General features: G+C 32.0%; 1 protein-coding gene across 1 annotated transcript in view; it reads left to right on the forward strand.

The window, feature by feature from the left end:
• Positions 1-4,258: 4,258 nt before the first annotated feature.
• Positions 4,259-14,408, forward strand: part of LOC123697494 (parapinopsin-like) — a 71,829-nt gene continuing 61,679 nt past the window's right edge. Inside the window, exon 1 of the mRNA XM_045644026.1 lies at positions 4,259-4,337. The gene's annotated coding sequence lies outside the window, so the exon portion shown is untranslated. The remainder of the gene's footprint in view (positions 4,338-14,408) is intronic.

Genomic DNA, 14,408 nt, shown 5'->3' on the forward strand with positions numbered 1-14,408 from the left:
GGTGGAAAGCTAGTAAATAATAATAATCAGCAAAACACACAACGGAAAATGAGGTCTCACGATTGAACACAAGCTTTCATAATATATTTTTAACCGACTTCAAAAAAAGGAGGAGGTTATCAATTCGGCCGGTATGTTTTTTTTTTTATGAATGTACACCGATTACTCCGAGGTTTCTGAACCGATTTACGTGATTTTTGTTCGATGCGGGATGGTGTCGAATTGGTCCCATAAAAATTTTATTCGGATAGGCCCAGTAGTTTTTATTTTATGGGCATTTTTGCAAGTGCAAGTTTGAAGTCGGTTGTTTTTAACGCAGTTATCACTTGTGTAATACAAATCCACGTTTTATCACATTGTGTTAATCCAACATCAGTCATTGCGATGACAAAACACGTGATTTAAATAAAGAATTGAAAACAAAAGAAGCCATAATAAGAACTGTTTCAGAAACATTTGCTATAAGTAAACAAACAGGAAAAATTTAAAGCCATATAAATAAAACTTGTGCGTTAAACTGGAGTTTTTTAAGAATGTTTCATAAGAACTCTTTATTTTTTACTTGGACGCTTTCTCGTGTTTCAAATTCATAATTTATACTAATATTTTAAAGCTGAAGAGTTTGTTTGTTTGAACCTATGATATATAAAAGAGCTAGATACGTTACCCGCTCTCTATTTTGGCAAGAAAAAACTCAGCTAAGTGCCCGAGTTTCACTTAGTCACGCACCATTCAGCGTCGTGGCTGGACGTTCTTTTTGTATTCTAATCGGCAGTTGTTATTACGAAGTACATGAGTGAGACATGTATTATGTCTCGTGCGTGAGAGTGAAAGAGAGAACAACTGTATTGGTGATAATGCGTTAGTAAGTAGATAATATGTACTAATTACGCTGTTTTTTAGTGCAATGATGTTGGCGTATGCCGCGTCTACTAGTATAATAGGTCATTGGTTTGAACATGCTAATCTCGGGAGCTACTGGTACGATTTGAAAATTCTTCCGGTGTTAGATAGCTCATTTATTGAGAAAGGCTATAGGCTATATACCGCGCGGAGCAGCTAGTATCTATATTGAGTTTATTAAGGTACAGATATAATGGTCAATTTAATTTATTACTAGCGGTCCGCCCCGGCTTCGCCCGTGGTACATATTTCGTAATAAAACGTAGCCTATGTTCTTTCTCAGGGTCTAAAGATTGTCTGTGCCAAATTTCATCAAAAGCGGTCCAGAAGTTTATGAGCCTATTCATTACCTCAAACAAACAAACAAAGTTTTCCTCTTTATAATATTAGTGTAGAAAAAGGTATAAAAAATGAAACATACCTTGCTTGCTTTTGATTTATTTCTAAATATTAGCAAAGCATTATAATTTAAGGAAAATAAAAATAGTTGGCCAGTAATGTTTCTTACCGAACGCATATTTTCATCGAAGCTATGACGTCACAATTGAGGAAACTTTCTCACTAAGCTTGCATAAGCCTTTGTGAATGACATGAGAATTATATATAGTTTATTACACGAGTATCAATTGTATATAAATAGATAGATGCTTTATCAATATATATCAAGAATGCATCTCTTTAAAATGTCACCAAGTCGCTTATGCTTGTTTAGTGATTACAAACTTTTTATAAATTACAAATACTAACTGTATTAATCACTCTCAATTTCATATTATTGTGTTAAGTTTTATATCTTACTAGCTACGCTCCACGGTTTCACCCGCGTTGCTCCGCTCCTGTTGGTCTTAGCGTGATGATTATAGCATATAGCCTTTCTCGATAAATGGGCTATCTAAAATCGAAAGAATTTTTCAAATCGGACCAGTAGTTCCCGAGATTATCGCGTTCAAACAAACAAACAAACTCTTCAGCTTTATAATATTAGTATAGATTGAAGTGAAACTTTTTTGGACGCTCTTTTTTATTCTTATTATCTTTTATTACATTTCGTCAATTGCTGTATCGATTATCGTCTTAGTGCACAGTTTTATTCATATTCAGTAAATGGAATTCTCAGATAGACCGATGAAGATTATGCCAAAACATTCCAACACAATACATCCTTGAAAGTTGAACCCCTAAAACGGTATAGAATACCTGCAGTCGACTATTTTCCGTTCATCTGGTGCTTGAGGAACAATAGGTATCGTTATATCGGTTTTAAGTAGCTTTTAACTCCGCTCTCGATGTTGGTTATAAATATCGAAAAATGTATTCTATCCGCTCGTAATGTTAATATTCTTCGTGGCTACTTATTTCTGTCTTGGCGTATAGATTACTCGTTTTTGTCAAGATCGAGATCGTCGATCAAGAAGTCTGTCATGGGGAGGCAGAATGCTGAAGGATATTTTGTAGAGGTTTGTTAATGCGTTTGATTTGATTTGCTCTTGGCATGATCATTTCAAATCAAAAGCGCATATAATATTATATACCTACGTCCCATAAAGTATAATTAATAAGCTCTTTAAATCACATAGTGCTACACACACGTAGTGCTACACACTATGTGATTTAAAGAGCTTATTAATTATACTTTATGGGAAACAACATATATTTTTATGGGAAATAAAAGGCTTTATTATTATTATTATTAATTATATTTACATGAAATATTTATAATATATTCTCACTCCAGTGCTAATGAGTGGATTTTAAAACCTTACTTTAAGAAATTGTACTGTTTTGAAGTTCCAATAAGCTTTTCGTGCATTCAAACATAATAGAAAATAGATCAAAATTAATAATATTCAACTTCTGTGTTTCATCAATTTATAGATGATATTATATTATTTTGTTTTAATCATAAAAAGTAGGTAAAAGGTAAATTGTAACAAAGCTAATTATTATTTATTTTTAATGTAGTTAATAAATAAACCGTCTTTCCTTTTTATTTCACGATTGTATCCGTCCATAACGAAATATTTTTTATCATCAATATTCTAATACAGATTATATAATACGAAATGAATAAACCATCGAACAATCATAATCAAATATTTCAATTTATTAAAAAGCGCTAGGGAATTTAGGGGTCAGATATTTTGCCATAAAAATGCTCGTAAAATATGAACTGGTTCGATATTAGGCTTCCGAGACTTCATAAATACTCAATTTACTTTGATTAATCCGTGTATATTTTCTGAACACGCTATCTTTTTATATTTAAACTAGCTGCGCTCCGCGGTTTTACCCGCAGTGCTCCGCTCTTGTTTGTCTTAGCGAGATTATGTATAGCCTAAAGCCTTCCACGATAAATGGGCTATCTAACACCGAAATAATGTTTCAAATCGGACCAGTAGTTCCCGAGTTAAGCGCGTTCAAACAAACAAACAAACTCTTCAGCTTTATAATATTATAAGTAACTAGCTTACCGCTCACGGCTTCGCCCGCTTTGTCTAAAACCTACATTCTAAAACATAAAGTATATACTAAAACTTTCCTCTTGAATCACTCTATCTATTAAAAAAACCGCATCAAAATCCGTTGCGTAGTTTTAAAGATTTAGGCATACAAAGGGACATAGGGACAGAGAAAGCGACTTTGTTTTATATAATATGATAAGCATAGATATTATGGGTATAATAAAGTTTGTAAGTTCTCTATGTGACCTTACAACTTAAATAAAAATATAGATAGTAGATACTCTATACAAATAAAAATTATTACCACAAAACTGTTGCCAAACGATAAATTCGAGAATTTATAAAAATATTTATTTCTATTTTGTTTATTTACTGAGAAATAACTGCTAAGTTTGGGCCCAGATAAAGGAATGTGAGTGTCAGGAATCAGTACGAAATATCTCTTTTCGTCATGGTCACGTCATGGTCCTTTTCTTGACCGAATTTTAAAGTTATTTTTTTAAACTTATAATAAACAGGGTTAGTTGTAAAACACCGGCAACCTCGCAGGACAAGATAGCTAACATCATAAGCAACAACATTTGTTCTACGACTTGATTATATCTTAGGTATTATTGAGTAGATACTACTAAGTATACCTATAGGTATAGTACGGTATATTGATTGATACATGGTCATGATACTTGATTCCAAACTTACATAAATTCGTAGAGCTTTACGTAAAAACCTAACTTTTCGGCCATTAAAAGTTAAATCCCAAAGCATAAGTGCTTGAAAAATAGGAACTAAATCCCGGTTATTATTCCTCACGTTGGGAACAATGTGACGGGTCGTTTGCAACAGGTAATGGTCCAGGATATATAAGGGTTGGCACCCCTTGGTGTGTCAGTCGCGGCTCGGACGCTGCGGTGGGCGGTCTTTCGTCTGAGTTTGTGTTACGTAGTGATGTGATTTGTGCTAATGTTTACGAAGGTTAGTTGATGTTTTAATTTTGTTAGAAATTTAAGAAATGTTTTTAAATTTATGTATACTGTATTTTTTATGACGTAAAAAGTACAGTGAAAACTCACTAAAAATTGCTTTGGAGTAAGTTTCTCGACATAGTGTTAAATTATTAATATGATTAGTTACGCTTTAAATTCTCTTCAAATTAAAATTGTTTATGTAATAAATAATTAACATACTGATAATAATATATCTACTTATAAACAAAGTATAAGAACAATAAATATACAAATGAAAAAGTTCATTTCGTTTTCCGAATTGAAATGAATATTATTAAGATTAAAAAATGAAATAACACTTTACTCATGATGATATTATTATAAGGCAGCTTCAGCCCTTATATCAAGTACTAGCTGCGCTCCGCGGTTTCACCCGCGTGGCTCCACTCATGTTGGTCTTAGCGTGATGATATAATATAGCCTATAGCCTTCCTGAATGTGCTATCTAACACTGAAAGAATTTTTTTAATCGGAACAGTAGTTCCTGAGATTAGCGCGTTCAAACAAACAAACTCTTCAGCTTTATAATATTAGTATGGATGTTCAATTTAGAATATTTAACTTCCGATATAAATCATATAGAGCCTTTTTAAAGCTTTTTACAATATGCTTGTTTTATTTTATCATTAATTTGTCACTCGCAATTTCATTTATATTAATATGTCTTATATTATAACACACATAAAGGTTAACTAAACATTGAATATTTAATAGTATCTTGGGAGATTTCCTTACTTCAGGCGTATTTGTTATTACATACATATTTAATAATTCGAAGTTATTGTGTATAGTTAGTTTTTTAATTGCTTTGCACTATGTCTTATATAATATATGTACTATATTTAATTTATTATATTGTTTTGTTAATTATTTATGAAATATTTAATCAGAACTTATAAAAGGGCTTTAAAAAAGCTCACTGATTGCCTTAAAATACATTTTAAACGAGTATAATTCGCACTAGAATCCAAAACAAAATTACATAATACGTGTGTATCATTTTGTTAGCACATAGAACGATGTTGTTAGATTTGGTTGTACTTATATATCTATACTACCTCTAATATTATAAAGAGGAAAGGTTTGTATGTATGTATGTATGTACTATGTATGTATGGTTTTCACGTATAAACTACTGAACCGATTACAATGAAATTTAGCACACATATAGAGGGTAAATTGGATTAACACATAGGATATGTTTTATCCCGGAAATCCCACGGGAATGGAAACTATGCGGGTTTTCCTTTGAAAACGCGGGCGAAGCCGCAGGCGGAAATCTAGTTATTCATAAAACAAACAAAATTATATTATCTATATTTACTGTAGTTAACCTTAATTATTTGCCTCTTACATGTTTTTCTAATGAATATGATCATTTGAGTCATTGGTGAAACTTGTATAATATACACATTACATTTTTTAAAATTGTCGCCTAAAGACAGACTTACAGATATGAATAAGACTGTTTCTGAGAATGTTAGCTTATAAAATATTTTTCCAATTCAATAGAATAAATAACCTACATTTGTACATTTATTTTATTATCAAGGTTCTATTTATATTTTCGTAAACAACTTACGAAATATACGAAATGTTTATGGTTTAATGTATTACATAATTTATGTGTAGACATATTGATGTAAGACGATTATTTTCAATCATAATAATTATTATTAAGTACCAAATGTACCTCTCATTTTCTCTACAGTTAACTACAAATGTATCAATTTTAATTATATAAATAATTGAAATATTTAACTTCATTACATAGTATAAAACAAAGTCGCTTTCTCTGTCCCTATGTCTCTTTGTATGCTTAAATCTTGAAAACTACGCAACGGATTTTGATGCGGGTTTTTTTAATAGTTAGTGATTCAAGAGGAAGGTTTTAGTGTATAATTTATTCGGTTTTAGACAAAGCGGGCGAAGCCGCGGGCGATAAGCTAGTAAATTATATACTGCAACATGAAATATACTAGCCAAGTTCATATAACAATAACCGAGTAGGTATATAGGGCAATATGCTCGTAGGGCGCTACGCCACACTAAACTTTGCTACGGTGCTACGTTGCTACGGTAGCTTTTATTGCCTCCACGTCCGCGTCAGTATTATTTAACCTAATTGTAGTTTAACTTCTTACATATAAATTCAGTGACTTATCTTCCTTATCTTATTTGCAAGCATTTTACATTTTCCGTATGACAGAATTGTAATTTTAAATTTTGTAATGTAATTTACAGGCCAACAAGAATAATACAACAACAACATTATTAATCATATATCATGGGTATAATTGCTTACAAGCGACTCCTTAAATAATAATTCATACATCAACACGTTCATATAACGAAGGTATATTTATTGTCCCATATTTGAATTTAATATTTCCGTCACATGGATGAGGGTGAAACTATTACCATAATGCTCATATAATTCAAAACTATGGGCTTTTATGGGATACCATTGATATAACTTTAATAAACATATCAATCTCGAGATGAATGTATGATTCTATTCTAAACAAAGACACTACGAATATTCACCATCTATACATATAATAAATCTGTAGAAGGGTCAATTCTGTACATTGAAAATATTGAAAAAATAAATACCAGGGTTACTGGATCGATACCAAACCCAAATATGTGATTAAAAAAATTTTTGTCTGTCTGTCTGCCTGTCTGTATGTGAAGGCATCACGTGAAAAACTGAAAACTAACGGTTCGATTTCGATGAAACTTGGTATAATTATACCTTATTATCCTGGGCGTAAAATAGGAAACTTTTTATCCTGGAAAAACACGTAGAAAAAAATTAATCTTAATTTTTCAGTTTTATCCATAGACGTTGTTCTGTAGAACCGCGAACACACGTTGCGTATTATTATAGGATTATAGGCCTAGCCGTATTTGGGCCAATAGATTTATAAGATGTCATTTTCAGAGTTACTCAAAATGGAGAAATAAACCATCCACGCGAAGACCGCCATCCGCGCGGACGGAGTCGCGGGCGGAAGCTAATATAGTTCCGCAGGTTTTTTTTCTAGGATTATAAGTGAGTGACAAATTTTTGCAAATTGTTAAACTTACCAAACTCATGTTTAAAATCAGAGAGCAATGTGTTATTTATCGTATTTTAAAAAAGCTTATGAGCGTTTCTGTGATTGGTCAATCTTACGAAGGTATTTTTTCCGCTGACATATGCAATCACTTGGTGCATGTAACTTTACCTCTATGTAAATTATATAGTTTACATATTACAATATAGTTTACCTCATGGCTCAATCCAGATTTAAACAACGTAGAGTCGACTACATTCAATATAAGAAAAAAAATATATAACACTAAAGAATGCGCCATTAAGCCTTTATTGCTGGAATTCATAACTTCGCTTGTTACGAATTCCAAAAAAGAGGTCTTAATAAAGAGAAAGTTAATATAACAATAAAGAGTTTATTATTTAAACGTGACCTTTCGGTTCAATGGTGATATTTTTAAATAACTTAAGAACTAAACATCATAATACTACGTTAAATATGTATTTTTACACCAATGTTCATTGTAGTTTTGTAAATTCATTCAAGGTTATTATTATAACTTCTCTAATACATTGACTTGACTATATTAAACAGTTTAAAGAGGTATAATAAAACATTCAATTTGAGGTACAGTAACAATTGAATGAATGAATGAATGAATGAATACTCTTTATTGTACATACACGGAAATACAGTTTGTTACAAGGTTGAGATAACTTCTGATATAAGACAAACTTAAAATATATCTATACTAATCTTTGGAGTTTGTTTGTTTGTTTGTTTGTTTGAACGCGCTAATCTCAGGAACTACTGGTCCGATTTGAAAAATTATTTTAGTGTTAGATAGCCCATTTATATGCCCTGTATATCATCACGCTAACACCAACAGGAGCGAAATAATGCGCTGAAACCGCGGGGCACAGCTAGTAATGTACAAAGAGTGGCTTTATCGCTCGTGACCGATTGATATTATAACAAGGATTATAAGGGACTTTACTTGTTTAATTGAGAAGTCAACATTAAGTTGTAAAGCTTAGATAGCAAATTACAGTTTTGACCCTAGAAAATCAGCTTCGTTCAGGAACTATGTGTTTAAAGAGGGGTCTTAATCCAGGCAAAGAACTCATTGTGTGAACCTTCAAGATTTACGGAAGGTTCTCATTACTATACATACAAGTATACAGTAAAATCAGGCATTTTTTGTCCCCACTTCAATAACGCCCGGTATACATTATTATTATCCAACGAGAGAATCAAAAAATTAAAGCATTCCAGTATTCTAACTTGATCGCATAACTAATTATCAATTTGTGATTAAACGAACTTGCCTGTTAGTAAGTGTAGTTCAATCGAAATTATATTTGGCTTCGTCCGAGAGATTAGCAAATGCTATAGTACTTGTAGCATTTGCTAATTTCGAAGGACGAAACCAGATATAAATTATAATTAGTATTTATTATCTAATAATATTAATAAACCGGAAATAACTAGCCCACTGGACAAATGGACATTCCATGTCATGCATGGTAAGAGGGAATCTGTTTCCATGCTTTTCTTTGAAACAAAGTGTACAAATACACTGAAATATAATTTTAAAAAAGGTTCGTATCGTTCAAAACAAAGTATCTTGACCACTGAACTATAATTCCCTTTATAGTAAGAACTAAGAACCTACCTAATTATTTTTGAATTATCTAGTAATATACTATTATGGGTAGGTAAGTATTTCAACGGTCCGTTGACTACAACAATTCCATTTTTTACATTACCTACGTTCTAGAACTTGTTATCCCAATAATAAAGCTTATTAAAATGACATTACATTACTTGCTACTACCAAATATCATGAATTATGATACTCGAAGGGAATTCATTTTACCGCAGCAAAGCGGGCGCGGCATCCAATATTTTACAAACAGACATCCTTTGCATAATTGCCGCTATCTTTACACCCTAATAAATATTGTAACTAGTTACACGAGGCTCTTAAATTTTCGCTTCAAGTACATTTAGGTACAAACCATCGATGTTACGAAAATTTGAATATTTATTATAATTATAATGGTCAAGGTTGTTGGTGGTTTTGTTGAGTTATCTACTATTTCTTCCTTAGCTCGTGATTTTATTAGAGCAACTATGGAATTTCTTGCCGGTTCTTTTCCTTAGGCACTGCTTTCCAAATCGGTGGTAAATGTTAAAATATATATTATGTTATGACGATTTAAAAGTGATTATAAAAGGAGTCTATTGAAAAAATCAATTTGAATTTGAATTAAAAATACGTGATTTTCTGAAGAAGTAATCAAGCTAGTCATATTATAGACCATTTTATATGCTACATTTGTCAGTCTAATGTAATAAAGGTCCACTATCTTGGCCCATTACCAGGCAGTGAGTTTAATGCGAATTTCCATAAGGAACACATAAATTGTTTAAGCTCCGTATATTGCTTCACTTGAGGATCTAACCCATGTGTTTGTGATCACAATAATTATATCAATAAATTATTATACACGACGATTTATGTAACCGCTTTGAACATACATCCTTCAACGTTATTTTATACATGTATATGTTTCTTGAAATAAGTGTGTTTCTAAACAAGTTACAAACACTCAAAATTGTAATGTTCCGAAGAGGTCTAATAATATATTAAGAATCAGCAACACATTTTCACATAAAAACGATTTGAATAATAATTTTCTCACTCCCAATTTTAATAAAAATATACCTAGCCTCGTCTAGCCCTAGTAAAGATATTGACTGTGACGTTAAGAGATTGTGACTTTTTATGTTAAATAGCTTTTAAAATCGGTCAATTCGTTTTTGAGTTAATTAATGTGAAACAATCTTCCTCCTTGTAATCCTCAAAATCCTTTTAATAAAGTTTAGGCACACAATATAGTAACGAACATTTTGAAGGCAATAATTTATTGATGCAGTAGATAGATGTCTATAAATTGACCCATCTTTTTTAGAGTATAGTAAAAAAGTCCCAGCTCTAAAATTTTATTGGGCCATCTATATTTGTTTATTTAAAGATAACAAGAACTCTGTCTTTAGAAACAAAATTGATACAATGTTGTCATGTTTTATTAAAAACAAGTGAACGCAAAGCAAAAGGATCGTTTCCTCGAAATTCCATTACGATTGGACGTTGGAAAAGTCCCAAAATTGCAGTTGCTTTGAAGTTACCCTCAACAATAGTGATGACCTTGTCCTTACAAATATATCGAGCAAGAGACAAATGAAATTTCCTCCTCTCAATGGCTCCCATTAGATGAGACATGTCTTGACTTGTTATAAACTTCTTGTTGATCAAAATTCTTGGTACTCGGAAACCATTATGGAATTTAAAGGCTTGTTTGAAGTCTCAATTTAGTTACAATTTTTAATGGTGTTAGAAGTTTGAGTGGATCTGTTTCATAATTTATTATTTTATTTTTTGTTTGTTCTAGAAAATGTTTTAGTTCCAAATATGTAAGTATATTGAATTTCCTAGTAAGATAATACAATTATCAACAATCATTCACTTAGCAGTACCACGCTATACAAATGACAACTTTAATCCTATTTATTTGTCAAAACAGCCCACGCGGTTTTGATACAAATGTACAATCTGTGACATTTGTACCTATAAATAGAATAGATTACATTGACCTTTGGCTACCAATTCCCAATTCATTATGTTACATTAAATTGCGTATTGACAATCCCATACATGAAGAATTATATTCTTCTATCGTTTGTGCCATTTGTCTAGGCCTGCTTTAATACAACACAGCTTGATATGCCCTTAATTTTAGGTAAATTTCTACAACATTATGTGTACAAATGACTCATTGACTTTTTTGTGTCATGAATATAAAGAAGCCTTTATATTGAATTTACTTGTTGAAGTAGCATTCGTATTTCGCGTAAGTAAGAATTATCTCTTCAACTTTCTCGTTTATTGTATTTTACTTATTTACAATAGTAGTAGGATTGGAAATTTGGTATTAAACACAGTATAGTCATCCAGAGCTTCCCGAAAATTAGCTTTATACAAACCTAAACAATCGATATTCATTGTAAATGATTAATTTAATTAAAACGTCGCATCCAGGCACGTAGGTAAATGAGAATATAATGCTGTAACAATCAAAACAATTAATAATAGTTTGTCGCTCATAGAATTGTTACACATCTAATTTGGGCGGATTATAGTCAGAATCCCTTCCTAATAGTGAATTATTCGCCGGTAAATTTGGACGGCCGGTAATGTAGTCGAAATGTGAATTGTTACTGGATTCAGAATTCCGATGGAATTTCCCAAGCAAGATATCAAGTTCGCATTATAAATTTGTCCTAATTGATATTCAAGACTCATCATTTCCACAAATAGAAAATATTATTGAGATATCAAGGTGTCCTTGATGTAATTCTTTTTGGAGATATTTTTTAATAGTGTTGAGTCTTTGTTGTGAGTCTACGGTATAAAAATATGATTGTTTATGTTTTAAACTCTAAAGAATATAATATATAATACAAAAGCAACATTTGTAAAGTAACATTCATATAGGCAAAACATAATTTAACACAGTTTCATGTTCGGCATCGGTCGATTTTCTCTATATGCATTCTCTGAGATTTCTCTGAGATTTATATTATTTTTTACTATATATTTATGTGTTATTGATTTGGTTATAAGTTTGGTGTAATTTATTTTATTTACGTATAAGTACTTCAGTTTATTGACATGAGTTCATTCACATCGCAATTCAACCGCTCAGAAAAGAAACGAATAATTTTCTCATTACACGTACGTAACACGTAGATCTAGAATTGTCTTATTTAATGTTTATAAATCAACTTATACGGTAGTATAGTATATAAAGAGAGCATGTAGGCCGTCTCCCGGCATTTAGGAGCGCACGGTATCTAGATACTCGCGAGGCGCAGGGTTGTCACTTGTCACGTTGGTATTTTAAATAATTGTATAAACAAGCACCGACCGCTGCGCTGACACGGTGCGCCCGGCCCGAGAACGGTCCATGAGAAGGAACCGAGCGTCGCTGTGTGCGTGCGTCAAGTTTGCGTACATGAACGAGGGGCGTGGCCAAGCGCTCCGCGTACATACAAATGGCGCGATGTACCTTTGTTTGAAGATAACTTACTTGCTCTCTTTATACTATGGTAGTACCGATGACGCATCAAGATAGATTCAGTCACGCGATCATATCTGTCACGTGGATAAAACAGATTCGAAGCCGAGCCCTCGAGGCTTAATGTTTTAGTGAAGTAATGTACCTAACTAAATTGTATATGTACTAGGTACGTTTGATTTTTTTAGAATTTTGTAAGAATTGTAGCTTGGTAGTTAAAGGCATGAAATATTGTAATGCGAACATGATCAGAATGTGACCTATCTTGACGGTTATTAAAAAAATACTTGTAATTCTTATTTCTGAATAAACCTTCACACAAAAAAAATATATGTAAATTTTAAATATGATATACCTATTTATTTGTAAATGAAAAATTATTTCAGCAAATCGATCGGTGACAACACTATCCTGAAATATCCTTATCAATGAGTTATAATAAATAATTAGATAGTAGATACACATATGCGAAGTAAAGGGAATATTAAATGTGCAATTAGTATTCTCTACATGTTTGCAATAATATCAACTTCAGCAATTAAAATGTACAAAGGCAGCTTTGGTAGGGTCGTCATGTAATGAAGCCTTCGTCGTGTGTTGTATATGTATACCTTAGCGCTCTGAATTGGCTTTATACAAATAAATAAAATCGGTATATCCGTTTGTAAAATTGGAAAACCAGAGTTTCATTAAATGTGTGTAAACATCAGAGGTAGATACATTGTTTTTTACTACCGTCTCCTGTATGTTTATTGTTTATTTTAACTGCATGGGTAAAATCATTTTTTTAACCAACTTATCTCTGAGCAAGGCCCGGATTTAGACGCGGTTTTTACTCACAAACAATGATATTATTAATTATATTATATACAAACAAGTTGAAGTTAGTAAACTGTTCAAAGCCATACACCGATGTTCCTATCTTTCAATCTATCCAAATCTGATTCGAATTTCCGTCCTAAATATAACAGACTAAGAGTCACACATAAATATAGATTCTTTGCGTTTATAAGAATAATTTTCATTCACTAATAAGAAGTGCCTACAAAGCGTACCTACAGCCTTATTATTATTGACGTGGTTTGGCCAAAAAATTACGAGTGCTGTCATTTTTCACAGCCGAGCCACGTCTAAACTAACGGGGCTGCTTCACGCAGCAATTGCTTGCTTTCTTTCTTTCTTTCATTTGCTTCGCGAAAACATAATAGAGACCCGCGTAAACAAATATTCCAATTATTGAGAGACATATTGATTTATGTATTGGGACATTAACTGACAGTTTAGAAACACGCGATTCCCTACTAAACCACGTTTTCATATCTTTGTTTCGTTCTTCGTTTAAAATATGGAAATCAAATCAATCAATCATACAAATATTGTATAGGTAAGCAAAGAGGTGTATCCATAAATATATTATCTTAATCGTTAAACAAATCTAGCCTAATCTAGCTTAAACAAATGCATCTATTTCCATCATTTTAATGGAATGATGGAAATAGATACATTTCTTTGCCTTCTTATTGTCCCCGCCTTCCTGGAACGGTTCTAGAGTTAACTCTAACATTGTAAATTATACTTATAATAAATAGGTTCTGTGCTCATACACTAACTACTGTACCGGGAGGAACTCTGAATATAAACATATTCGGGTTAATGAAATAATCATAGTTCATTGTTTCCGAATAATGCACATCGCTAATTACGTATTACCTTGGTTTACGTTATGTGTAGGCTTATGATTTGATATTAATGAACTTTTGAATAGCCTAATTATAAAGCTCGTAATTTCAAGTGGGAAATATATATGGAAGTTTGGTTTCTGAATAAGTACTTAATATATAAGTGAATCCAGTG

Source organism: Colias croceus, chromosome 14, assembly GCF_905220415.1.
Source record: "Colias croceus chromosome 14, ilColCroc2.1".
Classification (NCBI taxonomy): Eukaryota; Metazoa; Arthropoda; class Insecta; order Lepidoptera; family Pieridae; genus Colias; species Colias croceus.